Genomic DNA, 25,788 nt, shown 5'->3' with positions numbered 1-25,788 from the left:
TTTTGCACTTTTGGAGTTTTGCAGTTTCGGAGTTTTGGATTTTTGGAGTTTTGGAGGTATGTTTTTTGGAGATTCAGGGTTTTGTTGTTCCAGAATTTTGTAGTTTTGGAGTTTTGGAGTTTCGGAGTTATGGAGTTTCGAATTATTGGAGTTTTCGAGTTTTAGAATTTTTAATTTTTGGAGGTAGGGATTTTTGGAGTTTCAGAGTTGTGGAGATTCGGGGTTGTGGAGTTTTGGAGTTTTGGAGTTTTGGAGGTTCGGGGTTGTGGAGTTTCGGAATTTTGGTGTTTCGCATTTTTACAGTTTTGGAGTTTTCAAGTTTTGGATTTTTGGAGTTTTGGATTTTCGGAGTTTTGGAGATTCGGAGTATTGGAGTTTCGGAGTTTTGGAGATTTGGAGTTTCGGAGTTTTGGAGTTTCAGAGTTTTGGAGATTCAGGTATGTGGAGTTTCAGAATTTTGGAGTTTTGGAGTTTTGGAGTTTCGGAGTTCCGGAGTTTCGGAGTTTTGGAGTTTTGCAGTTTCGGAGTTTTGGAGTTTTGGAGTTTCGGAGTTTTGGAGTTTCAGAGTTTTCGAGGTTCAGGTTTGTGGAGTTTCGGAATTTTTGAGTTTTGAGGTTTCGGAGTTTCGGATTTTTGGAGTTTTGGAGTTCTGGAGATTTGGAGTTTGAGAGTTTTGGAGGTTCAGGGTTGTGGACTTTCGGAATTTTTGAGTTTTGGAGTTTCGGAGTTTTGGAGTTTTAGAGTTTTGGAGTTTCGGAGTTTTGGAGTTTCAGAGTTTTCGAGGTTCAGGGTTCTGGAGTTTCGGAATTTTTGAGTTTTGGAGTTTCAGAGTATTGCAGTTTTGGAGTTTTGGAGTTTTGGAGTTTTGGAGTTTTGGAGTTTCGGAGTTTCGGAGTTTCGGAGTTTTGGAGTTTCAGAGTTTTGGAGATTCAAGGTTGTGGAGTTTCGGAATTTTTGAGTTTTGGAGTTTCGGAGTTTCGGAGTTTTGCAGTTTTGGAGTTTTGGTGTTTTGGAGTTTTGGAGTTTCGAATTTACAGAGTTTCGGATTTTTGGAGCTTTGGAGTTTCGGAGATTTGGAGTTCTGGCGTTTTGGAGATTCGGGGTCTTGGAGTTTCGGAATTTTGCAGTTTTTTAGTTTTGGAGTGTCGGAGTTTTGGAGTGTTGGAGTTTTGGAGTTTTGGATTATCGGAGTTTCGGAGTTTTGGAGTTTCAGAGTTTCAGAGTTCTGGAGGTTCAGGGTTGTGGAGTTTCGGAATTTTTGAGTTTTGGAGTTTCGGAGTTTCGGAGATTTGGAGTGTTGGAGTTTTGGAGTTTTAGAATTTTGGAGTTTTGAAATTTTTGACTTTCGGATTTTTGGGGTTTGGAGTTGTTAGGTTTTGGATTTTTGAGTTTTGGATTTTTGCATTTTTGGAGTTTTGGAGTTTTTGAGTTTTTTAGTTTTGGATTTTTGCACTTTTGGAGTTTTGGAGTTTTGGAGTTTCGGAGTTTTGGATTTTTGGAGTTTTGGAGGTATGGATTTTTGGAGATTCAGGGTTTTGTTGTTCCAGAATTTTGTAGTTTTGGAGTTTTGGAGTGTTGGAGTTTTCGATTTTCGGAGTTTCGGAGTTTTGGAGTTTAGGATTTTTGGAGTTTTGGAGTTTCGAATTTACAGAGTTTCGGATTTTTGGAGTTTTGGAGTTTCGGAGATTTGGAGTTCTGGCGTTTTGGAGATTAGGGGTCTTGGAGTTTCGGAATTTTGCAGTTTTGTAGTTTTGGAGTGTTGGAGTTTTGGAGTGTTGGAGTTTTGGAGTTTTGGAGTTTCGGAGTTTTGGAGTTTCAGAGTTTCAGAGTTCTGGAGGTTCAGGGTTGTGGAGTTTCGGAATTTTTGAGTTTTGGAGTTTCGGAGTTTCGGAGATTTGGAGTTTTGCAGTTTTGGAGTTTTGGAGTTTCGAATTTTCAGTTTCGGATTTTTGGAGTTTTCGAGTTTGGGAGATTTGGAGTTTCGGCGTTTTGGAGATTCGGAGTCTTGGAGTTTCGGAATTTTGTAGTTTTGTAGTTTTGGAGTGTCAGAGTTTTGGAGTGTTGGAGTTTTGGAGCTTTGGAGTTTTGGAGTTTTGGAGTTTTGGAGTTTTGGAGTTTTGGGGTTTCGGAGTTTCGGAGTTTTGGAGTTTCAGAGTTTTGGAGGTTCAGGGTTGTGGAGTTTCGAAATTTTTGAGTTTTGGAGTTTCGGAGTTTCGGAGTTTTGGAGTATTGCAGTTTTGGAGTTTTGGAGTTTTGCAGTTTCGAATTTTCAGTTTCGGATTTTTGGAGTTTTGGAGTGTCGGAGATTTGGAGGTTTGGCGTTTTGGAGATTCGGGGTCTTGGAGTTTCGGAATTTTGTAGTTTTGTAGTTTTGGAGTGTCGGAGTATTGGAGTGTTGGAGTTTTAGGAGCTTTGGAGTTTTGGAGTTTTGGAGTTTTTGAGTTTTGCACTTTTGGAGTTTTGGAGTTTTGAAGTTTCGGAGTTTCGGAGTTTCGGAGTTTTGGAGTTTCAGAGTTTTGGAGGTTCAGGGTTATGGAGTTTCGGAATTTTTGAGTTTTGGAGTTTCGGAGTTTTGGAGTTTCGGCGTTTTGGAGATTCGGGGTCTTGGAGTTTCGGAATTTTGTAGTTTTGTAGTTTTGGAGTTTTGGAGTGTCGGAGTTTAGGAGTGTTGGAGTTTTGGAGTTTTAGAATTTTGGAGTTTTGAAATTTTTGACTTTCGGATTTTTGGGGTTTGGAGTTTTTAGGTTTTGGATTTTTGAGTTTTGGATTTTTGCATTTTTGGAGTTTTGGAGTTTTTGAGTTTTTTAGTTTTGGATTTTTGCACATTTGGAGTTTTGGAGTTTCGGAGTTTTGGATTTTTGGAGTTTTGGAGGTAAGGATTTTTGGAGATTCAGGGTTTTGTTGTTCCAGAATTTTGTAGTTTTGGAGTTTTGGAGTGTTGGAGTTTTGGAGTTTTGGAGTTTCGGAGTTTCAGAGTTCTGGAGGTTCATGGTTGTGGAGTTTCGGAATTTTTGAGTTTTGGAGTTTCGGAGTTTCGGAGGTTTGGAGTTTTGCAGTTTTGGAGTTTTGGAGTTTCGAATTTTCAGTTTCGGATTTTTGGAGTTTTGGAGTTTCGGAGATTTGGAGTTTCGGCGTTTTGGAGATTCGGAGTCTTGGAGTTTCGGAATTTTGTAGTTTTGTAGTTTTGGAGTGTCGGAGTTTTGGAGTGTTGGAGTTTTGGAGCTTTGGAGTTTTGGAGTTTTTGTGTTTTGGAGTTTCGGAGTTTCGGAGATTTGGAGTTTCAGAGTTTTGGAGGTTCAGGGTTGTGGAGTTTCGGAATTTTTGAGTTTTGGAGTTTCGGAGTGTCGGAGTTTTGGAGAATTGCAGTTTTGGAGTTTTGGAGTTCCGAATTTTCAGAGTTTCGGATTTTTGGAGTTTTGGAGTTTCGGAGTTTTGGAGTTTCAGAGTTTTCGAGGTTCAGGGTTGTGGAGTTTCGGAATTTTTGAGTTTTGGAGTTTGGGAGATTTGGAGTTTTGGCGTTTTGGAGATTCGGAATCTTGGAGTTTCGGAATTTTGTAGTTTTGTAGTTTTCGAGTGTCGGAGTTTTGGAGTGTTGGAGTTTTGGAGCTTTGGAGTTTTGGAGTTTTTGAGTTTTGGAGTTTTGGATTTTTGCACTTTTGGAGTTTTGGAGTTTTGGAGTTTCGGAGTTTCGGATTTTTGGAGTTTCAGAGTTTTGGAGGTTCAGGGTTGTGGAGTTTCGGAATTTTTGAGTTTTGGAGTTTCGGAGTTTCGGAGTTTTGGAGTTTCGGAGATTTGGAGTTTTGGCGTTTTGGAGATTCGGGGTCTTGGAGTTTCGGAATTTTGTAGTTTTGTAGTTTTGGAGTGTCGGAGTATTGGAGTGTTGGAGTTTTGGAGTTTTAGGAGCTTTGGAGTTTTGGAGTTTTTGAGTTTTGGAGTTTTTGAGTTTTGCACTTTTGGAGATTTGGAGTTTTGGAGTTTCGGAGTTTCGGAGTTTTGGAGTTTCAGAGTTTTGGAGGTTCAGGGTTGTGGAGTTTCGGAATTTTTGAGTTTTGGAGTTTTGGAGTTTTGGAGTTTCGGCGTTTTGGAGATTCGGGGTCTTGGAGTTTCGGAATTTTGTAGTTTTGTAGTTTTGGAGTTTTGGAGTGTCGGAGTTTCGGAGTGTTGGAGTTTTGGAGTTTTAGAATTTTGGAGTTTTGAAATTTTTGACTTTCGGATTTTTGGGGTTTGGAGTTTTTAGGTTTTGGATTTTTGAGTTTTGGATTTTTGCATTTTTGGAGTTTTGGAGTTTTTGAGTTTTTTAGTTTTGGATTTTTGCACTTTTGGAGTTTTGCAGTTTCGGAGTTTTGGATTTTTGGAGTTTTGGAGGTATGTTTTTTGGAGATTCAGGGTTTTGTTGTTCCAGAATTTTGTAGTTTTGGAGTTTTGGAGTTTCGGAGTTATGGAGTTTCGAATTATTGGAGTTTTCGAGTTTTAGAATTTTTAATTTTTGGAGGTAGGGATTTTTGGAGTTTCAGAGTTGTGGAGATTCGGGGTTGTGGAGTTTTGGAGTTTTGGAGGTTCGGGGTTGTGGAGTTTCGGAATTTTGGTGTTTCGCATTTTTACAGTTTTGGAGTTTTCAAGTTTTGGATTTTTGGAGTTTTGGATTTTCGGAGTTTTGGAGATTCGGAGTATTGGAGTTTCGGAGTTTTGGAGTTTCAGAGTTTTGGAGATTCAGGTATGTGGAGTTTCAGAATTTTTGAGTTTTGGAGTTTTGGAGTTTCGGAGTTCCGGAGTTTCGGAGTTTCGGAGTTTTGGAGTTTTGCAGTTTCGGAGTTTTGGAGTTTTGGAGTTTCCGAGTTTCGGAGTTTTGCAGTTTCAGAGTTTTCGAGGTTCAGGGTTGTGGAGTTTCAGAATTTTTGAATTTTAGAGTTTCGGAGTTTCGGAGTTTTGGAGTTTCGAATTTACAGAATTTCGGATTTTTGGAGTTTTGGAGTTTCGGAGATTTGGAGTTCTGGCGTTTTGGAGATTAGGGGTCTTGGAGTTTCGGAATTTTGCAGTTTTGTAGTTTTGGAGTGTTGGAGTTTTGGAGTGTTGGAGTTTTGGAGTTTTGGAGTTTCGGAGTTTTGGAGTTTCAGAGTTTCAGAGTTCTGGAGGTTCAGGGTTGTGGAGTTTCGGAATTTTTGAGTTTTTGAGTTTCGGAGTTTCGTAGATTTGGAGTTTTGCAGTTTTGGAGTTTTGGAGTTTCGAATTTTCAGTTTCGGATTTTTGGAGTTTTCGAGTTTCGGAGATTTGGAGTTTCGGCGTTTTGGAGATTCGGAGTCTTGGAGTTTCGGAATTTTGTAGTTTTGTAGTTTTGGAGTGTCAGAGTTTTGGAGTGTTGGAGTTTTGGAGCTTTGGAGTTTTGGAGTTTTGGGGTTTCGGAGTTTCGGAGTTTTGGAGTTTCAGAGTTTTGGAGGTTCAGGGTTGTGGAGTTTCGAAATTTTTGAGTTTTGGAGTTTCGGAGTTTCGGAGTTTTGGAGTATTGCAGTTTTGGAGTTTTGGAGTTTTGGAGTTTCGAATTTTCAGTTTCGGATTTTTGGAGTTTTGGAGTTTCGGAGATTTGGAGTTTTGGCGTTTTGGAGATTCGGGGTCTTGGAGTTTCGGAATTTTGTAGTTTTGTAGTTTTGGAGTGTCGGAGTATTGGAGTGTTGGAGTTTTGGAGTTTTAGGAGCTTTGGAGTTTTGGAGTTTTTGAGTTTTGGAGTTTTTGAGTTTTGCACTTTTGGAGTTTTGGAGTTTTGAAGTTTCGGAGTTTCGGAGTTTTGGAGTTTCAGAGTTTTGGAGGTTCAGGGTTATGGAGTTTCGGAATTTTTGAGTTTTGGAGTTTCGGAGTTTTGGAGTTTCGGCGTTTTGGAGATTCGGGGTCTTGGAGTTTCGGAATTTTGTAGTTTTGTAGTTTTGGAGTTTTGGAGTGTCGGAGTTTAAGAGTGTTGGAGTTTTGGAGTTTTAGAATTTTGGAGTTTTGAAATTTTTGACTTTCGGATTTTTGGGGTTTGGAGTTTTTAGGTTTTGGATTTTTGAGTTTTGGATTTTTGCATTTTTGGAGTTTTGGAGTTTTTGAGCTTTTTAGTTTTGGATTTTTGCACTTTTGGAGTTTTGGAGTTTCGGAGTTTTGGATTTTTGGAGTTTTGGAGGTATGGATTTTTGGAGATTCAGGGTTTTGTTGTTCCAGAATTTTGTAGTTTTGGAGTTTTGGAGTGTTGGAGTTTTGGAGTTTTGGAGTTTCGGAGTTTCGGAGTTTCGGAGTTTTGGAGTTTCAGAGTTTCAGAGTTCTGGAGGTTCAGGGTTGTGGAGTTTCGGAATTTTTGAGTTTTGGAGTTTCGGAGTTTCGGAGGTTTGGAGTTTTGCAGTTTTGGAGTTTTGGAGTTTCGAATTTTCAGTTTCGGATTTTTGGAGTTTTGGAGTTTCGGAGATTTGGAGTTTCGGCGTTTTGGAGATTCGGAGTCTTGGAGTTTCGGAATTTTGTAGTTTTGTAGTTTTGGAGTGTCGGAGTTTTGGAGTGTTGGAGTTTTGGAGCTTTGGAGTTTTGGAGTTTTTGTGTTTTGGAGTTTCGGAGTTTCGGAGTTTTGGAGTTTCAGAGTTTTGGAGGTTCAGGGTTGTGGAGTTTCGGAATTTTTGAGTTTTGGAGTTTCGGAGTGTCGGAGTTTTGGAGAATTGCAGTTTTGGAGTTTTGGAGTTTCGAATTTTCAGAGTTTCGGATTTTTGGAGTTTTGGAGTTTCGGAGTTTTGGAGTTTCAGAGTTTTCGAGGTTCAGGGTTGTGGAGTTTCGGAATTTTTGAGTTTTGGAGTTTGGGAGATTTGGAGCTTTGGCGTTTTGGAGATTCGGAATCTTGGAGTTTCGGAATTTTGTAGTTTTGTAGTTTTCGAGTGTCGGAGTTTTGGAGTGTTGGAGTTTTGGAGCTTTGGAGTTTTGGAGTTTTTGAGTTTTGGAGTTTTGGATTTTTGCACTTTTGGAGTTTTGGAGTTTTGGAGTTTCGGAGTTTCGGATTTTTGGAGTTTCAGAGTTTTGGAGGTTCAGGGTTGTGGAGTTTCGGAATTTTTGAGTTTTGGAGTTTCGGAGTTTCGGAGTTTTGGAGTATTGCAGTTTTGGAGTTTTGGAGTTTTGGAGTTTCGAATTTTCAGTTTCGGATTTTTGGAGTTTTGGAGTTTCGGAGATTTGGAGTTTTGGCGTTTTGGAGATTCGGGGTCTTGGAGTTTCGGAATTTTGTAGTTTTGTAGTTTTGGAGTGTCGGAGTTTTGGAGTGTTGGAGTTTTGGAGCTTTGGAGTTTTGGAGTTTTTGTGTTTTGGAGTTTCGGAGTTTCGGAGTTTTGGAGTTTCAGAGTTTTGGAGGTTCAGGGTTGTGGAGTTTCGGAATTTTTGAGTTTTGGAGTTTCGGAGTGTCGGAGTTTTGGAGAATTGCAGTTTTGGAGTTTTGGAGTTTCGAATTTTCAGAGTTTCGGATTTTTGGAGTTTTGGAGTTTCGGAGTTTTGGAGTTTCAGAGTTTTCGAGGTTCAGGGTTGTGGAGTTTCGGAATTTTTGAGTTTTGGAGTTTGGGAGATTTGGAGCTTTGGCGTTTTGGAGATTCGGAATCTTGGAGTTTCGGAATTTTGTAGTTTTGTAGTTTTCGAGTGTCGGAGTTTTGGAGTGTTGGAGTTTTGGAGCTTTGGAGTTTTGGAGTTTTTGAGTTTTGGAGTTTTGGATTTTTGCACTTTTGGAGTTTTGGAGTTTTGGAGTTTCGGAGTTTCGGATTTTTGGAGTTTCAGAGTTTTGGAGGTTCAGGGTTGTGGAGTTTCGGAATTTTTGAGTTTTGGAGTTTCGGAGTTTTGGAGTATTGCAGTTTTGGAGTTTTGGAGTTTTGGAGTTTCGAATTTTCAGTTTCGGATTTTTGGAGTTTTGGAGTTTCGGAGATTTGGAGTTTTGGCGTTTTGGAGATTCGGGGTCTTGGAGTTCCGGAATTTTGTAGTTTTGTAGTTTTGGAGTGTCGGAGTATTGGAGTGTTGGAGTTTTGGAGTTTTAGGAGCTTTGGAGTTTTGGAGTTTTTGAGTTTTGGAGTTTTTGAGTTTTGCACTTTTGGAGTTTTGGAGTTTTGGAGTTTCGGAGTTTCGGAGTTTTGGAGTTTCAGAGTTTTGGAGGTTCAGGGTTGTGGAGTTTCGGAATTTTTGAGTTTTGGAGTTTCGGAGTTTTGGAGTTTCGGCGTTTTGGAGATTCGGGGTCTTGGAGTTTCGGAATTTTGTAGTTTTGTAGTTTTGGAGTTTTGGAGTGTCGGAGTTTCGGAGTGTTGGAGTTTTGGAGTTTTAGAATTTTGGAGTTTTGAAATTTTTGATTTTCGGATTTTTGGGGTTTGGAGTTTTTAGGTTTTGGATTTTTGAGTTTTGGATTTTTGCATTTTTGGAGTTTTGGAGTTTTTGAGTTTTTTAGTTTTGGATTTTTGCACTTTTGGAGTTTTGCAGTTTCGGAGTTTTGGATTTTTGGAGTTTTGGAGGTATGTTTTTTGGAGATTCAGGGTTTTGTTGTTCCAGAATTTTGTAGTTTTGGAGTTTTGGAGTTTCGGAGTTATGGAGTTTCGAATTATTGGAGTTTTCGAGTTTTAGAATTTTTAATTTTTGGAGGTAGGGATTTTTGGAGTTTCAGAGTTGTGGAGATTCGGGGTTGTGGAGTTTTGGAGTTTTGGAGGTTCGGGGTTGTGGAGTTTCGGAATTTTGGTGTTTCGCATTTTTACAGTTTTGGAGTTTTCAAGTTTTGGATTTTTGGAGTTTTGGATTTTCGGAGTTTTGGAGATTCGGAGTATTGGAGTTTCGGAGTTTTGGAGATTTGGAGTTTCGGAGTTTTGGAGTTTCAGAGTTTTGGAGATTCAGGTATGTGGAGTTTCAGAATTTTGGAGTTTTGGAGTTTTGGAGTTGCGGAGTTCCGGAGTTTCGGAGTTTTGGAGTTTTGCAGTTTCGGAGTTTTGGAGTTTTGGAGTTTCGGAGTTTTGGAGTTTCAGAGTTTTCGAGGTTCAGGTTTGTGGAGTTTCGGAATTTTTGAGTTTTGGGGTTTCGGAGTTTCGGAGTTTTGGAGTTTCAGAGTTTTGGAGGTTCAGGGTTGTGGAGTTTCGAAATTTTTGAGTTTTGGAGTTTCGGAGTTTCGGAGTTTTGGAGTATTGCAGTTTTGGAGTTTTGGAGTTTTGGAGTTTCGAATTTTCAGTTTCGGATTTTTGGAGTTTTGGAGTTTCGGAGATTTGGAGTTTTGGCGTTTTGGAGATTCGGGGTCTTGGAGTTTCGGAATTTTGTAGTTTTGTAGTTTTGGAGTGTCGGAGTATTGGAGTGTTGGAGTTTTGGAGTTTTAGGAGCTTTGGAGTTTTGGAGTTTTTGAGTTTTGGAGTTTTTGAGTTTTGCACTTTTGGAGTTTTGGAGTTTTGAAGTTTCGGAGTTTCGGAGTTTTGGAGTTTCAGAGTTTTGGAGGTTCAGGGTTATGGAGTTTCGGAATTTTTGAGTTTTGGAGTTTCGGAGTTTTGGAGTTTCGGCGTTTTGGAGATTCGGGGTCTTGGAGTTTCGGAATTTTGTAGTTTTGTAGTTTTGGAGTTTTGGAGTGTCGGAGTTTAAGAGTGTTGGAGTTTTGGAGTTTTAGAATTTTGGAGTTTTGAAATTTTTGACTTTCGGATTTTTGGGGTTTGGAGTTTTTAGGTTTTGGATTTTTGAGTTTTGGATTTTTGCATTTTTGGAGTTTTGGAGTTTTTGAGCTTTTTAGTTTTGGATTTTTGCACTTTTGGAGTTTTGGAGTTTCGGAGTTTTGGATTTTTGGAGTTTTGGAGGTATGGATTTTTGGAGATTCAGGGTTTTGTTGTTCCAGAATTTTGTAGTTTTGGAGTTTTGGAGTGTTGGAGTTTTGGAGTTTTGGAGTTTCGGAGTTTCGGAGTTTCGGAGTTTTGGAGTTTCAGAGTTTCAGAGTTCTGGAGGTTCAGGGTTGTGGAGTTTCGGAATTTTTGAGTTTTGGAGTTTCGGAGTTTCGGAGGTTTGGAGTTTTGCAGTTTTGGAGTTTTGGAGTTTCGAATTTTCAGTTTCGGATTTTTGGAGTTTTGGAGTTTCGGAGATTTGGAGTTTCGGCGTTTTGGAGATTCGGAGTCTTGGAGTTTCGGAATTTTGTAGTTTTGTAGTTTTGGAGTGTCGGAGTTTTGGAGTGTTGGAGTTTTGGAGCTTTGGAGTTTTGGAGTTTTTGTGTTTTGGAGTTTCGGAGTTTCGGAGTTTTGGAGTTTCAGAGTTTTGGAGGTTCAGGGTTGTGGAGTTTCGGAATTTTTGAGTTTTGGAGTTTCGGAGTGTCGGAGTTTTGGAGAATTGCAGTTTTGGAGTTTTGGAGTTTCGAATTTTCAGAGTTTCGGATTTTTGGAGTTTTGGAGTTTCGGAGTTTTGGAGTTTCAGAGTTTTCGAGGTTCAGGGTTGTGGAGTTTCGGAATTTTTGAGTTTTGGAGTTTGGGAGATTTGGAGCTTTGGCGTTTTGGAGATTCGGAATCTTGGAGTTTCGGAATTTTGTAGTTTTGTAGTTTTCGAGTGTCGGAGTTTTGGAGTGTTGGAGTTTTGGAGCTTTGGAGTTTTGGAGTTTTTGAGTTTTGGAGTTTTGGATTTTTGCACTTTTGGAGTTTTGGAGTTTTGGAGTTTCGGAGTTTCGGATTTTTGGAGTTTCAGAGTTTTGGAGGTTCAGGGTTGTGGAGTTTCGGAATTTTTGAGTTTTGGAGTTTCGGAGTTTCGGAGTTTTGGAGTATTGCAGTTTTGGAGTTTTGGAGTTTTGGAGTTTCGAATTTTCAGTTTCGGATTTTTGGAGTTTTGGAGTTTCGGAGATTTGGAGTTTTGGCGTTTTGGAGATTCGGGGTCTTGGAGTTTCGGAATTTTGTAGTTTTGTAGTTTTGGAGTGTCGGAGTTTTGGAGTGTTGGAGTTTTGGAGCTTTGGAGTTTTGGAGTTTTTGTGTTTTGGAGTTTCGGAGTTTCGGAGTTTTGGAGTTTCAGAGTTTTGGAGGTTCAGGGTTGTGGAGTTTCGGAATTTTTGAGTTTTGGAGTTTCGGAGTGTCGGAGTTTTGGAGAATTGCAGTTTTGGAGTTTTGGAGTTTCGAATTTTCAGAGTTTCGGATTTTTGGAGTTTTGGAGTTTCGGAGTTTTGGAGTTTCAGAGTTTTCGAGGTTCAGGGTTGTGGAGTTTCGGAATTTTTGAGTTTTGGAGTTTGGGAGATTTGGAGCTTTGGCGTTTTGGAGATTCGGAATCTTGGAGTTTCGGAATTTTGTAGTTTTGTAGTTTTCGAGTGTCGGAGTTTTGGAGTGTTGGAGTTTTGGAGCTTTGGAGTTTTGGAGTTTTTGAGTTTTGGAGTTTTGGATTTTTGCACTTTTGGAGTTTTGGAGTTTTGGAGTTTCGGAGTTTCGGATTTTTGGAGTTTCAGAGTTTTGGAGGTTCAGGGTTGTGGAGTTTCGGAATTTTTGAGTTTTGGAGTTTCGGAGTTTTGGAGTATTGCAGTTTTGGAGTTTTGGAGTTTTGGAGTTTCGAATTTTCAGTTTCGGATTTTTGGAGTTTTGGAGTTTCGGAGATTTGGAGTTTTGGCGTTTTGGAGATTCGGGGTCTTGGAGTTCCGGAATTTTGTAGTTTTGTAGTTTTGGAGTGTCGGAGTATTGGAGTGTTGGAGTTTTGGAGTTTTAGGAGCTTTGGAGTTTTGGAGTTTTTGAGTTTTGGAGTTTTTGAGTTTTGCACTTTTGGAGTTTTGGAGTTTTGGAGTTTCGGAGTTTCGGAGTTTTGGAGTTTCAGAGTTTTGGAGGTTCAGGGTTGTGGAGTTTCGGAATTTTTGAGTTTTGGAGTTTCGGAGTTTTGGAGTTTCGGCGTTTTGGAGATTCGGGGTCTTGGAGTTTCGGAATTTTGTAGTTTTGTAGTTTTGGAGTTTTGGAGTGTCGGAGTTTCGGAGTGTTGGAGTTTTGGAGTTTTAGAATTTTGGAGTTTTGAAATTTTTGATTTTCGGATTTTTGGGGTTTGGAGTTTTTAGGTTTTGGATTTTTGAGTTTTGGATTTTTGCATTTTTGGAGTTTTGGAGTTTTTGAGTTTTTTAGTTTTGGATTTTTGCACTTTTGGAGTTTTGCAGTTTCGGAGTTTTGGATTTTTGGAGTTTTGGAGGTATGTTTTTTGGAGATTCAGGGTTTTGTTGTTCCAGAATTTTGTAGTTTTGGAGTTTTGGAGTTTCGGAGTTATGGAGTTTCGAATTATTGGAGTTTTCGAGTTTTAGAATTTTTAATTTTTGGAGGTAGGGATTTTTGGAGTTTCAGAGTTGTGGAGATTCGGGGTTGTGGAGTTTTGGAGTTTTGGAGGTTCGGGGTTGTGGAGTTTCGGAATTTTGGTGTTTCGCATTTTTACAGTTTTGGAGTTTTCAAGTTTTGGATTTTTGGAGTTTTGGATTTTCGGAGTTTTGGAGATTCGGAGTATTGGAGTTCCGGAGTTTTGGAGATTTGGAGTTTCGGAGTTTTGGAGTTTCAGAGTTTTGGAGATTCAGGTATGTGGAGTTTCAGAATTTTGGAGTTTTGGAGTTTTGGAGTTGCGGAGTTCCGGAGTTTCGGAGTTTTGGAGTTTTGCAGTTTCGGAGTTTTGGAGTTTTGGAGTTTCGGAGTTTTGGAGTTTCAGAGTTTTCGAGGTTCAGGTTTGTGGAGTTTCGGAATTTTTGAGTTTTGGGGTTTCGGAGTTTCGGATTTTTGGAGTTTTGGAGTTCTGGAGATTTGGAGTTTGAGAGTTTTGGAGGTTCAGGGTTGTGGACTTTCGGAATTTTTGAGTTTTGGAGTTTCGGAGTTTTGGAGTTTTAGAGTTTTGGAGTTTCGGAGTTTTGGAGTTTCAGAGTTTTGGAGGTTCAGGGTTCTGGAGTTTCGGAATTTTTGAGTTTTGGAGTTTCAGAGTATTGCAGTTTTGGAGTTTTGGAGTTTTGGAGTTTCTGAGTTTTGGAGTTTTGGATTTTTGCACTTTTGGAGTTTTGGAGTTTTGGAGTTTCGGAGTTTCGGAGTTTCGGAGTTTTGGAGTTTCAGAGTTTTGGAGATTCAGGGTTGTGGAGTTTCGGAATTTTTGAGTTTTGGAGTTTCGGAGTTTCGGAGTTTTGGAGTTTTGCAGTTTTGGAGTTTTGGTGTTTTGGAGTTTTGGAGTTTCGAATTTACAGAGTTTCGGATTTTTGGAGCTTTGGAGTTTCGGAGATTTGGAGTTCTGGCGTTTTGGAGATTCGGGGTCTTGGAGTTTCGGAATTTTGCAGTTTTTTAGTTTTGGAGTGTCGGAGTTTTGGAGTGTTGGAGTTTTGGAGTTTTGGATTATCGGAGTTTCGGAGTTTTGGAGTTTCAGAGTTTCAGAGTTCTGGAGGTTCAGGGTTGTGGAGTTTCGGAATTTTTGAGTTTTGGAGTTTCGGAGTTTCGGAGATTTGGAGTGTTGGAGTTTTGGAGTTTTAGAATTTTGGAGTTTTGAAATTTTTGACTTTCGGATTTTTGGGGTTTGGAGTTGTTAGGTTTTGGATTTTTGAGTTTTGGATTTTTGCATTTTTGGAGTTTTGGAGTTTTTGAGTTTTTTAGTTTTGGATTTTTGCACTTTTGGAGTTTTGGAGTTTTGGAGTTTCGGAGTTTTGGATTTTTGGAGTTTTGGAGGTATGGATTTTTGGAGATTCAGGGTTTTGTTGTTCCAGAATTTTGTAGTTTTGGAGTTTTGGAGTGTTGGAGTTTTCGATTTTCGGAGTTTCGGAGTTTTGGAGTTTAGGATTTTTGGAGTTTTGGAGTTTCGAATTTACAGAGTTTCGGATTTTTGGAGTTTTGGAGTTTCGGAGATTTGGAGTTCTGGCGTTTTGGAGATTAGGGGTCTTGGAGTTTCGGAATTTTGCAGTTTTGTAGTTTTGGAGTGTTGGAGTTTTGGAGTGTTGGAGTTTTGGAGTTTTGGAGTTTCGGAGTTTCGGAGTTTTGGAGTTTCAGAGTTTCAGAGTTCTGGAGGTTCAGGGTTGTGGAGTTTCGGAATTTTTGAGTTTTGGAGTTTCGGAGTTTCGGAGATTTGGAGTTTTGCAGTTTTGGAGTTTTGGAGTTTCGAATTTTCAGTTTCGGATTTTTGGAGTTTTCGAGTTTCGGAGATTTGGAGTTTCGGCGTTTTGGAGATTCGGAGTCTTGGAGTTTCGGAATTTTGTAGTTTTGTAGTTTTGGAGTGTCAGAGTTTTGGAGTGTTGGAGTTTTGGAGCTTTGGAGTTTTGGAGTTTTGGAGTTTTGGGGTTTCGGAGTTTCGGAGTTTTGGAGTTTCAGAGTTTTGGAGGTTCAGGGTTGTGGAGTTTCGAAATTTTTGAGTTTTCGAGTTTCGGAGTTTCGGAGTTTTGGAGTATTGCAGTTTTGGAGTTTTGGAGTTTTGGAGTTTCGAATTTTCAGTTTCGGATTTTTGGAGTTTTGGAGTTTCGGAGATTTGGAGTTTTGGCGTTTTGGAGATTCGGGGTCTTGGAGTTTCGGAATTTTGTAGTTTTGTAGTTTTGGAGTGTCGGAGTATTGGAGTGTTGGAGTTTTGGAGTTTTAGGAGCTTTGGAGTTTTGGAGTTTTTGAGTTTTGGAGTTTTTGAGTTTTGCACTTTTGGAGTTTTGGTGTTTTGAAGTTTCGGAGTTTCGGAGTTTTGGAGTTTCAGAGTTTTGGATGTTCAGGGTTATGGAGTTTCGGAATTTTTGAGTTTTGGAGTTTCGGAGTTTTGGAGTTTCGGCGTTTTGGAGATTCGGGGTCTTGGAGTTTCGGAATTTTGTAGTTTTGTAGTTTTGGAGTTTTGGAGTGTCGGAGTTTAGGAGTGTTGGAGTTTTGGAGTTTTAGAATTTTGGAGTTTTGAAATTTTTGACTTTCGGATTTTTGGGGTTTGGAGTTTTTAGGTTTTGGATTTTTGAGTTTTGGATTTTTGCATTTTTGGAGTTTTGGAGTTTTTGAGTTTTTTAGTTTTGGATTTTTGCACTTTTGGAGTTTTGGAGTTTCGGAGTTTTGGATTTTTGGAGTTTTGGAGGTATGGATTTTTGGAGATTCAGGGTTTTGTTGTTCCAGAATTTTGTAGTTTTGGAGTTTTGGAGTGTTGGAGTTTTGGAGTTTTGGAGTTTCGGAGTTTCGGAGTTTTGGAGTTTCAGAGTTTCAGAGTTCTGGAGGTTCATGGTTGTGGAGTTTCGGAATTTTTGAGTTTTGGAGTTTCGGAGTTTCGGAGGTTTGGAGTTTTGCAATTTCGGAGTTATGGAGTTTCGAATTATTGGAGTTTTCGAGTTTTAGAATTTTTAATTTTTGGAGGTAGGGATTTTTGGAGTTTCAGAGTTGTGGAGATTCGGGGTTGTGGAGTTTTGGAGTTTTGGAGTTTTGGAGGTTCGGGGTTGTGGAGTTTCGGAATTTTGGTGTTTCGCATTTTTACAGTTTTGGAGTTTTCAAGTTTTGGATTTTTGGAGTTTTGGATTTTCGGAGTTTTGGAGATTCGGAGTATTGGAGTTTCGGAGTTTTGGAGATTTGGAGTTTCGGAGTTTTGGAGTTTCAGAGTTTTGAAGATTCAGGTATGTGGAGTTTCAGAATTTTGGAGTTTTGGAGTTTTGGAGTTTCGGAGTTCTGGAGTTTCGGAGTTTTGGAGTTTTGCAGTTTCGGAGTTTTGGAGTTTTGGAGTTTCGGAGTTTTGAAGTTTCAGAGTTTTCGAGGTTCAGGTTTGTGGAGTTTCGGAATTTTTGAGTTTTGGGGTTTCGGAGTTTCGGATTTTTGGAGTTTTGGAGTTCTGGAGATTTGGAGTTTGAGAGTTTTGGAGGTTCAGGGTTTTGGACTTTCGGAATTTTTGAGTTTTGGAGTTTCGGAGTTTTGGAGTTTTAGAGTTTTGGAGTTTCGGAGTTTTGGAGTTTCAGAGTTTTCGAGGTTCAGGGTTCTGGAGTTTCGGAATTTTTGAGTTTTGGAGTTTCAGAGTATTGCAGTTTTGGAGTTTTGGAGTTTTGGAGTTTCGGAGTTTCGGAGTTTCGGAGTTTTGGAGTTTCAGAGTTTTGGAGATTCAGGGTTGTGGAGTTTCGGAATTTTTGAGTTTTGGAGTTTCGGAGTTTCGGAGTTTTGGAGTTTTGCAGTTTTGGAGTTTTGGTGTTTTGGAGTTTTGGAGTTTCGAATTTACAGTTTCGGATTTTTGAGCTTTGGAGTTTCGGAGATTTGGAGTTCTGGCGTTTTGGAGATTCGGGGTCTTGGAGTTTCGGAATTTTGCAGTTTTTTAGTTTTGGAGTGTCGGAGTTTTGGAGTTTTGGAGTTTTGGATTATCGGAGTTTCGGAGTTTTGGAGTTTCAGAGTTTCAGAGTTCTGGAGGTTCAGGGTTGTGGAGTTTCGGAATTTTTGAGTTTTGGAGTTTCGGAGTTTTGGAGTTTCGGCGTTTTGGAGATTCGGGGTCTTGGAGTTTCGGAATTTTGTAGTTTTGTAGTTTTGGAGTTTTGGAGTGTCGGAGTTTCGGAGTGTTGGAGTTTTGGAGTTTTAGAATTTTGGAGTTTTGAAATTTTTGACTTTCGGATTTTTGGGGTTTGGAGTTTTTAGGTTTTGGATTTTTGAGTTTTGGATTTTTGCATTTTTGGAGTTTTGGAGTTTTTGAGTTTTTTAGTTTTGGATTTTTGCACTTTTGGAGTTTTGCAGTTTCGGAGTTTTGGATTTTTGGAGTTTTGGAGGTATGTTTTTTGGAGATTCAGGGTTTTGTTGTTCCAGAATTTTGTAGTTTTGGAGTTTTGGAGTTTCGGAGTTTTGGAGTTTCGAATTATTGGAGTTTTCGAGTTTTAGAATTTTTAATTTTTGGAGGTAGGGATTTTTGGAGTTTCGGAGTTGTGGAGATTCGGGGTTGTGGAGTTTTGGAGTTTTGGAGTTTTGGAGGTTCGGGGTTGTGGAGTTTCGGAATTTTGGTGTTTCGCATTTTTACAGTTTTGGAGTTTTCAAGTTTTGGATTTTTGGAGTTTTGGATTTTCGGAGTTTTGGAGATTCGGAGTATTGGAGTTTCGGAGTTTTGGAGATTTGGAGTTTCGGAGTTTTGGAGTTTCAGAGTTTTGGAGATTCAGGTATGTGGAGTTTCAGAATTTTGGAGTTTTGGAGTTTTGGAGTTTCGGAGTTCCGGAGTTTCGGAGTTTTGGAGTTTTGCAGTTTCGGAGTTTTGGAGTTTTGGAGTTTCGGAGTTTTGAAGTTTCAGAGTTTTCGAGGTTTAGGTTTGTGGAGTTTCGGAATTTTTGAGTTTTGGGGTTTCGGAGTTTCGGATTTTTGGAGTTTTGGAGTTCTGGAGATTTGGAGTTTGAGAGTTTTGGAGGTTCAGGGTTGTGGACTTTCGGAATTTTTGAGTTTTGGAGTTTCGGAGTTTTGGAGTTTTAGAGTTTTGGAGTTTCGGAGTTTTGGAGTTTCAGAGTTTTCGAGGTTCAGGGTTCTGGAGTTTCGGAATTTTTGAGTTTTGGAGTTTCAGAGTATTGCAGTTTTGGAGTTTTGGAGTTTTGGAGTTTCGGAGTTTCGGAGTTTCGGAGTTTTGGAGTTTCAGAGTTTTGGAGATTCAGGGTTGTGGAGTTTCGGAATTTTTGAGTTTTGGAGTTTCGGAGTTTCGGAGTTTTGGAGTTTTGCAGTTTTGGAGTTTTGGTGTTTTGGAGTTTTGGAGTTTCGAATTTACAGAGTTTCGGATTTTTGAGCTTTGGAGTTTCGGAGATTTGGAGTTCTGGCGTTTTGGAGATTCGGGGTCTTGGAGTTTCGGAATTTTGCAGTTTTTTAGTTTTGGAGTGTCGGAGTTTTGGAGTGTTGGAGTTTTGGAGTTTTGGATTATCGGAGTTTCGGAGTTTTGGAGTTTCAGAGTTTCAGAGTTCTGGAGGTTCAGGGTTGTGGAGTTTCGGAATTTTTGAGTTTTGGAGTTTCGGAGTTTTGGAGTTTCGGCGTTTTGGAGATTCGGGGTCTTGGAGTTTCGGAATTTTGTAGTTTTGTAGTTTTGGAGTTTTGGAGTGTCGGAGTTTCGGAGTGTTGGAGTTTTGGAGTTTTAGAATTTTGGAGTTTTGAAATTTTTGACTTTCGGATTTTTGGGGTTTGGAGTTTTTAGGTTTTGGATTTTTGAGTTTTGGATTTTTGGATTTTTGGAGTTTTGGAGTTTTTGAGTTTTTTAGTTTTGTGTTTTTGCACTTTTGGAGTTTTGCAGTTTCGGAGTTTTGGATTTTTGGAGTTTTGGAGGTATGTTTTTTGGAGATTCAGGGTTTTGTTGTTCCAGAATTTTGTAGTTTTGGAGTTTTGGAGTTTCGGAGTTTTGGAGTTTCGAATTATTGGAGTTTTCGAGTTTTAGAATTTTTAATTTTTGGAGGTAGGGATTTTTGGAGTTTCGGAGTTGTGGAGATTCGGGGTTGTGGAGTTTTGGAGTTTTGGAGTTTTGGAGGTTCGGGGTTGTGGAGTTTCGGAATTTTGGTGTTTCGCATTTTTACAGTTTTGGAGTTTTCAAGTTTTGGATTTTTGGAGTTTTGGATTTTCGGAGTTTTGGAGATTCGGAGTATTGGAGTTTCGGAGTTTTGGAGATTTGGAGTTTCGGAGTTTTGGAGTTTCGGAGTTTTGGAGATTCAGGGTTGTGGAGTTTCAGAATTTTTGAGTTTAGGAGTTTTGGAGTTTCGGAGTTCCGGAGTTTCGGAGTTTTGGAGTTTTGCAGTTTCGGAGTTTTGGAGTTCTGGAGTTTCGGAGTTTTGGAGTTTCAGAGTTTTCGAGGTTCAGGTTTGTGGAGTTTCGGAATTTTTGAGTTTTGGAGTTTCGGAGTTTCAGAGTTTTGGAGTTTTGGTGTTTTGGAGTTTCGAATTTTCAGAGTTTCGGATTTTTGGAGTTTTGGAGTTCCGGAGATTTGGAGTTTGAGAGTTTTGGAGGTTCAGGGTTGTGGAGTTTCGGAATTTTGCAGTTTTGTAGTTTTGGAGTGTTGGAGTTTTGGAGTGTTGGAGTTTTGGAGTTTTGGAGTTTCGGAGTTTCGGAGTTTTGGAGTTTCAGAGTGTCAGAGTTCTGGAGGTTCAGGGTTGTGGAGTTTCGGAATTTTTGAGTTTTGGAGTTTCGGAGTTTCGGAGATTTGGACTTTTGCAGTTTTGGAGTTTTGGAGTTTCGAATTTTCAGTTTCGGATTTTTGGAGTTTTCGAGTTTCGGAGATTTTGAGTTTCGGCGTTTTGGAGATTCGGAGTCTTGGAGTTTCGGAATTTTGTAGTTTTGTAGTTTTGGAGTGTCGGAGTTTTGGAGTGTTGGAGTTTTGGAGCTTTGGAGTTTTGGAGTTTTGGAGTTTTGGAGTTTCGGAGTTTCGGAGTTTTGGAGTTTCAGAGTTTTGGAGGTTCAGGGTTGTGGAGTTTCGGAATTTTTGAGTTTTGGAGTTTCGGAGTGTCGGAGTTTTGGAGAATTGCAGTTTTGGAGTTTTGGAGTTTTGGAGTTTCGAATTTTCAGAGTTTCGGATTTTTGGAGTTTTGGAGTTTCGGAGTTTTGGAGTTTCAGAGTTTTCGAGGTTCAGGGTTGTGGAGTTTCGGAATTTTTGAGTTTTGGAGTTTCGGAGTTTCGGAGTTTCGGAATTTTTGAGTTTTGGAGTTTCGGAGTTTCGGAGATTTGGAGTTTTGCAGTTTTGGAGTTTTGGAGTTTCGAATTTTCAGTTTCGGATTTTTGGAGTTTTGGAGTTTCGGAGATTTGGAGTTTCGGCGTTTTGGAGATTCGGAGTCTTGGAGTTTCGGAATTTTGTAGTTTTGTAGTTTTGGAGTGTCGGAGTTTTGGAGTGTTGGAGTTTTGGAGCTTTGGAGCTTTGGAGTTCTGGAGTTTTGGAGTTTTGGAGTTTCGGAGTTTCGGAGTTTCGGAGTTTTGGAGTTTCAGAGTTTTGGAGGTTCAGGGTTGTGGAGTTTCGGAATTTTTGCGTTTTGGAGTTTCGGAGTGTCGGAGTTTTGGAGTATTGCAGTTTTGGAGTTTTGGAGTTTTGGAGTTTCGAATTTTCAGTTTCGAATTTTTGGAGTTTTGGAGTTTCGGAGATTTGGAGTTTTGGCGTTTTGGAGATTCGGGGTCTTGGAGTTTCGGAATTTTGTAGTTTTGTAGTTTTGGAGTGTCGGAGTATTGGAGTGTTGGAGTTTTGGAGTTTTAGGAGTTTTGGAGTTTTGGAGTTTTTGAGTTTTGGAGTTTTTGAGTTTTGCACTTTTGGAGTTTTGGAGTTTTGGAGTTTCGTAGTTTTGGAGTTTTGTAGTTTCAGAGTTTTGGAGGTTCAGGGTTGTGGAGTTTCGGAATTTTGTAGTTTTGTAGTTTTGGAGTTTTGGAGTGTCGGAGTTTAGGAGTGTTGGAGTTTTGGAGTTTTAGAATTTTGGAGTTTTGAAATTTTTGACTTTCGGATTTTTGAGTTTTGGATTTTTGCATTTTTGGAGTTTTGGAGTTTTTGAGTTTTTTAGTTTTGGATTTTTGCACTTGGAGTTTTGGAGTTTTGGAGTTTCGGAGTTTTCGATTTTTGGAGTTTTGGAGGTATGGATTTTTGGAGATTCAGGGTTTTGTTGTTCCAGAATTTTGTAGTTTTGGAGTTTTGGAGTGTTGGAGTTTTCGATTTTCGGAGTTTCGGAGTTTTGGAGTTTAGGATTTTTGGAGTTTTGGAGTTTTGAATTTAGAGTTTCGGATTTTTGGAGTTTTGGAGTTTCGGAGATTTGGAGTTCTGGCGTTTTGGAGATTAGGGGTGTTGGAGTTTTGGAATTTTGCAGTTTTGTAGTTTTGGAGTGTTGGAGTTTTGGAGTGTTGGAGTTTTGGAGTTTTGGAGTTTCGGAGTTTCGGAGTTTTGGAGTTTCAGAGTTTCAGAGTTCTGGAGGTTCAGGGTTGTGGAGTTTCGGAATTTTTGAGTTTTGGAGTTTCGGAGTTTCGGAGATTTGGAGTTTTGCAGTTTTGGAGTTTTGGAGTTTCGGAGTTTTGGAGTTTCAGAGTTTCAGAGTTCTGGAGGTTCAGGGTTGTGGAGTTTCGGAATTTTTGAGTTTTGGAGTTTCGGAGTTTCGGAGATTTGGAGTTTTGCAGTTTTGGAGTTTTGGAGTTTCGAATTTTCAGTTTCGGATTTTTGGAGTTTTCGAGTTTCGGAGATTTGGAGTTTCGGCGTTTTGGAGATTCGGAGTCTTGGAGTTTCGGAATTTTGTAGTTTTGTAGTTTTGGAGCGTCGGAGTTTTGGAGTGTTGGAGTTTTGGAGCTTTGGAGTTTTGGAGTTTTGGAGTTTCGGAGTTTTGGAGTTTCAGAGTTTTGGAGGTTCAGGGTTGTGGAGTTTCAGAATTTTTGAGTTTTGGAGTTTCGGGGTGTCGGAGTTTTGGAGAATTGCAGTTTTGGAGTTTTGGAGTTTTGGAGTTTCGAATTTTCAGAGTTTCGGATTTTTGGAGTTTTGGAGTTTCGGAGTTTTGGAGTTTCAGAGTTTTCGAGGTTCAGGGTTGTGGAGTTTCGGAATTTTTGAGTTTTGGAGTTTCGGAGTTTCGGAATTTTTGAGTTTTGGAGTTTTAGGAGCTTTGGAGTTTTGGAGTTTTTGAGTTTTGCACTTTTGGAGTTTTGGAGTTTTGGAGTTTCGGAGTTTCGGAGTTTTGGAGTTTCAGAGTTTTCGAGGTTCAGGGTTGTGGAGTTTCGGAATTTTTGAGTTTTGGAGTTTGGGAGATTTGGAGTTTTGGCGTTTTGGAGATTCGGAATCTTGGAGTTTCGGAATTTTGTAGTTTTGTAGTTTTCGAGTGTCGGAGTTTTGGAGTGTTGGAGTTTTGGAGCTTTGGAGTTTTGGAGTTTTTGAGTTTTGGAGTTTTGGATTTTTGCACTTTTGGAGTTTTGGAGTTTTGGAGTTTCGGAGTTTCGGAGTTTTGGAGTTTCAGAGTTTTGGAGGTTCAGGGTTGTGGAGTTTCGGAATTTTTGAGTTTTGGAGTTTCGGAGTTTCGGAGTTTTGGAGTATTGCAGTTTTGGATTTTTGGAGTTTTGGAGGTATGGATTTTTGGAGATTCAGGGTTTTGTTGTTCCAGAATTTTGTAGTTTTGGAGTTTTGGAGTATTGCAGTTTTGGATTTTTGGAGTTTTGGAGGTATGGATTTTTGGAGATTCAGGGTTTTGTTGTTCCAGAATTTTGTAGTTTTGGAGTTTTGGAGTGTTGGAGTTTTGGAGTTTTGGAGTTTCGGAGTTTCGGAGTTTCGGAGTTTTGGAGTTTCAGAGTTTCAGAGTTCTGGAGGTTCAGGGTTGTGGAGTTTCGGAATTTTTGAGTTTTGGAGTTTCGGAGTTTCGGAGGTTTGGAGTTTTGCAGTTTTCGAGTTTTGGAGTTTCGAATTTTCAGTTTCGGAATTTTTGAGTTTTGGAGTTTGGGAGATTTGGAGTTTTGGCGTTTTGGAGATTCGGAATCTTGGAGTTTCGGAATTTTGTAGTTTTGTAGTTTTCGAGTGTCGGAGTTTTGGAGTGTTGGAGTTTTGGAGCTTTGCAGTTTTGGAGTTTTTGAGTTTTGGAGTTTTGGATTTTTGCACTTTTGGAGTTTTGGAGTTTTGGAGTTTCGGAGTTTCGGATTTTTGGAGTTTCAGAGTTTTGGAGGTTCAGGGTTGTGGAGTTTCGGAATTTTTGAGTTTTGGAGTTTCGGAGTTTCGGAGTTTTGGAGTATTGCAGTTTTGGAGTTTTGGAGTTTTGGAGTTTCGAATTTTCAGTTTCGGATTTTTGGAGTTTTGGAGTTTCGGAGATTTGGAGTTTTGGCGTTTTGGAGATTCGGGGTCTTGGAGTTTCGGAATTTTGTAGTTTTGTAGTTTTGGAGTGTCGGAGTATTGGAGTGTTGGAGTTTTGGAGTTTTAGGAGCTTTGGAGTTTTGGAGTTTTTGAGTTTTGGAGTTTTTGAGTTTTGCACTTTTGGAGTTTTGGAGTTTTGGAGTTTCGGAGTTTCGGAGTTTTGGAGTTTCAGAGTTTTGGAGGTTCAGGGTTGTGGAGTTTCGGAATTTTTGAGTTTTGGAGTTTCGGAGTTTTGGAGTTTCGGCGTTTTGGAGATTCGGGGTCTTGGAGTTTCGGAATTTTGCAGTTTTGTAGTTTTGGAGTTTTGGAGTGTCGGAGTTTCGGAGTGTTGGAGTTTTGGAGTTTTAGAATTTTGGAGTTTTGAAATTTTTGACTTTCGGATTTTTGGGGTTTGGAGTTTTTTAGTTTTGGATTTTTGCACTTTTGGAGTTTTGGAGTTTTGGAGGTATGTTTTTTGGAGATTCAGGGTTTTGTTGTTCCAGAATTTTGTAGTTTTGGAGTTTTGGAGTTTCGGAGTTTTGGAGTTTCGAATTATTGGAGTTTTCGAGTTTTAGAATTTTTAATTTTTGGAGGTAGGGATTTTTGGAGTTTCGGAGTTGTGGAGATTCGAGGTTGTGGAGTTTTGGATTTTCGGAGTTTTGGAGATTCGGAGTATTGGAGTTTCGGAGTTTTGGAGATTTGGAGTTTCGGAGTTTTGGAGTTTCAGAGTTTTGGAGATTCAGGTATGTGGAGTTTCAGAATTTTGGAGTTTTGGAGTTTTGGAGTTTCGGAGTTCCGGAGTTTCGGAGTTTTGGAGTTTTGCAGTTTCGGAGTTTTGGAGTTTTGGAGTTTCGGAGTTTTGGAGTTTCAGAGTTTTCGAGGTTCAGGTTTGTGGAGTTTCGGAATTTTTGAGTTTTGGGGTTTCGGAGTTTCGGATTTTTGGAGTTTTGGAGTTCTGGAGATTTGGAGTTTGAGAGTTTTGGAGGTTCAGGGTTGTGGACTTTCGGAATTTTTGAGTTTTGGAGTTTCGGAGTTTTGGAGTTTTAGAGTTTTGGAGTTTCGGAGTTTTGGAGTTTCAGAGTTTTCGAGGTTCAGGGTTCTGGAGTTTCGGAATTTTTGAGTTTTGGAGTTTCAGAGTATTGCAGTTTTGGAGTTTTGGAGTTTTGGAGTTTCTGAGTTTTGGAGTTTTGGATTTTTGCACTTTTGGAGTTTTGGAGTTTTGGAGTTTTGGAGTTTCGGAGTTTCGGAGTTTCGGAGTTTTGGAGTTTCAGAGTTTTGGAGATTCAGGGTTGTGGAGTTTCGGAATTTTTGTGTTTTGGAGTTTCGGAGTTTGGGAGTTTCGGATTTTTGGAGCTTTGGAGTTTCGGAGATTTGGAGTTCTGGCGTTTTGGAGATTCGGGGTCTTGGAGTTTCGGAATTTTGCAGTTTTGGAGTTTTGGAGTTTCGAATTTTCAGTTTCGGATTTTTGGAGTTTTGGAGTTTCGGAGATTTGGAGTTTCGGCGTTTTGGAGATTCGGAGTCTTGGAGTTTCGGAATTTTGTAGTTTTGTAGTTTTGGAGTGTCGGAGTTTTGGAGTGTTGGAGTTTTGGAGCTTTGGAGTTTTGGAGTTTTTGTGTTTTGGAGTTTCGGAGTTTCGGAGTTTTGGAGTTTCAGAGTTTTGGAGGTTCAGGGTTGTGGAGTTTCGGAATTTTTGAGTTTTGGAGTTTCGGAGTGTCGGAGTTTTGGAAAATTGCAGTTTTGGAGTTTTGGAGTTTCGAATTTTCAGAGTTTCGGATTTTTGGAGTTTTGGAATTTCGGAGTTTTGGAGTTTCAGAGTTTTCGAGGTTCAGGGTTGTGGAGTTACGGAATTTTTGAGTTTTGGAGTTTGGGAGATTTGGAGTTTTGGCGTTTTGGAGATTCGGAATCTTGGAGTTTCGGAATTTTGTAGTTTTGTAGTTTTCGAGTGTCGGAGTTTTGGAGTGTTGGAGTTTTGGAGCTTTGGAGTTTTGGAGTTTTTGAGTTTTGGAGTTTTGGATTTTTGCACTTTTGGAGTTTTGGAGTTTTGGAGTTTCGGAGTTTCGGAGTTTTGGAGTTTCAGAGTTTTGGAGGTTCTGGGTTGTGGAGTTTCGGAATTTTTGAGTTTTGGAGTTTCGGAGTTTTGGAGTTTTGGCGTTTTGGAGATTCGGGGTCTTGGAGTTTCGGAATTTTGTAGTTTTGCAGTTTTGGAGTTTTGGAGTTTTGGAGTTTCGAATTTTCAGTTTCGGATTTTTGGAGTTTTGGAGTTTCGGAGATTTGGAGTTTTGGCGTTTTGGAGATTCGGGGTCTTGGAGTTTCGGAATTTTGTAGTTTTGTAGTTTTGGAGTGTCGGAGTATTGGAGTGTTGGAGTTTTGGTGTTTTGGAGTTTCAGAGTTTTCGAGGTTCAGGGTTGTGGAGTTTCGGAATTTTTGAGTTTTGGAGTTTGGGAGATTTGGAGTTTTGGCGTTTTGGAGATTCGGAATCTTGGAGTTTCGGAATTTTGTAGTTTTGTAGTTTTCGAGTGTCGGAGTTTTGGAGTGTCGGAGTTTTGGAGCTTTGGAGTTTTGGAGTTTTTGAGTTTTGGAGTTTTTGAGTTTTGCACTTTTGGAGTTTTGGAGTTTTGGAGTTTCGGAGTTTCGGAGTTTTGGAGTTTCAGAGTTTTGGAGGTTCAGGGTTGTGGAGTTTCGGAATTTTTGAGTTTTGGAGTTTCGGAGTTTTGGAGTTTTGGCGTTTTGGAGATTCGGGGTCTTGGAGTTTCGGAATTTTGTAGTTTTGTAGTTTTGGAGTTTTGGAGTGTCGGAGTTTCGGAGTGTTGGAGTTTTGGAGTTTTAGAATTTTGGAGTTTTGAAATTTTTGACTTTCGGATTTTTGGGGTTTGGAGTTTTTAGGTTTTGGATTTTTGAGTTTCGGAGTTTTGGATTTTTGGAGTTTTGGAGGTATGTTTTTTGGAGATTCAGGGTTTTGTTGTTCCAGAATTTTGTAGTTTTGGAGTTTTGGAGTTTCGGAGTTATGGAGTTTCGAATTATTGGAGTTTTCGAGTTTTAGAATTTTTAATTTTTGGAGGTAGGGATTTTTGGAGTTTCAGAGTTGTGGAGATTCGGGGTTGTGGAGTTTTGGAGTTTTGGAGTTTTGGAGGTTCGGGGTTGTGGAGTTTCGGAATTTTGGTG

Source organism: Amblyomma mixtum, chromosome 1 (assembly GCF_055824585.1).
Source record: "Amblyomma mixtum isolate Tamu chromosome 1, ASM5582458v1, whole genome shotgun sequence".
Classification (NCBI taxonomy): Eukaryota; Metazoa; Arthropoda; class Arachnida; order Ixodida; family Ixodidae; genus Amblyomma; species Amblyomma mixtum.
Note: the sequence above shows the minus strand (reverse complement) of the source record.